Source organism: Magnolia sinica, chromosome 1 (assembly GCF_029962835.1).
Source record: "Magnolia sinica isolate HGM2019 chromosome 1, MsV1, whole genome shotgun sequence".
NCBI lineage: Eukaryota > Viridiplantae > Streptophyta > Magnoliopsida > Magnoliales > Magnoliaceae > Magnolia > Magnolia sinica.
The window spans coordinates 121,647,238-121,648,478 of NC_080573.1; positions in this window are offsets into that span (position 1 = coordinate 121,647,238).

The window sequence follows — 1,241 nt, forward strand, 5'->3', positions numbered from 1 at the left end:
TATAACCTATAACCTAACCTAAACTTATACTAATAACCTAAACCTACTCTCAAATCCCAAAACCTATAACTATAACCTAAACCTTAATAAAAAACCTATAACCTAATCTAAACCTAAACCTATAAACTTCACCTAAACCTAAACCTATAACCTAAAACTTAACATATAACCTTAACCTATAACCTTAACCAAAACCTAAACCTATAACCTAAAACTATTCTCAAATCCCTAAACTTAAACCCAAACCTATAACCTAAACCTATTCTCAAATCCCTAAACCTAAATCTAAACCTTAATGTATTCTCAAATCCCTAAACCTAAACCTACACCTAATCCTAATCTCAACTCCCTAGCCTAAACCTAAACCTAAACTTGAAAACCCAAACCTAAACCCGATCCCAATCCCGAACCCGATTTTCTAAACTTAAACCTTGACCTATTCGCAATTCCCTAAAGCTATAACCTATAACCTAACCTAAACCTATACTTATAACCTAAACCTATTCTCAAATCCCAAAACCTATAACTATAACCTAAACCTTAACTAAAAACCTATAACCTAACCTAACCTAAACCTATAAGCTTTACCTAAACCTAAACTTATAACCTTAACTTAAACCTAAACCTATAACCTAAACCTATTCTCAAATTCCTAAACCTAAATATAAACCTATAACCTAAACCTATTCTCAAATCCCAAAACCTATAACTATAACCTAAACCTAAACCTATAACCTATAACCTAACCTAAACCTAAACCTATAAACTTAACCTAAACCTAAACCTATAACCTTAACCTTAACATATAACCTTAACCTAAACCTAAACTTATAACCCAAACCTATTCTCAAATCCCTAAACCTAAACCCAAACCTATAACCTAAACCTATTCTCAAATCCCAAAACCTAAACCTAAACCTTAATGTATTCTCAAATGCCTAAACCTAAACCTACACATAATCATAATCTCAACTCCCTAGCCTAAACCTAAACCTAAACTTGAAAACCCAAACCTAAACCCGGTCCCGAACCCGAACCCGATTTCCTAAACCGAAACCTTGACATATTCTCAATGCCCTAAAGCTATAACCTATAACCTAACCTAAACTTATACTTATAACCTAAACCTATTCTCAAATCCCAAAACCTATAACTATAACCTAAACCTTAATCAAAAACCTATAACCTAATCTAAACCTAAACCTATAAAATTCACCTAAACCTAAACCTATAACCTAAAA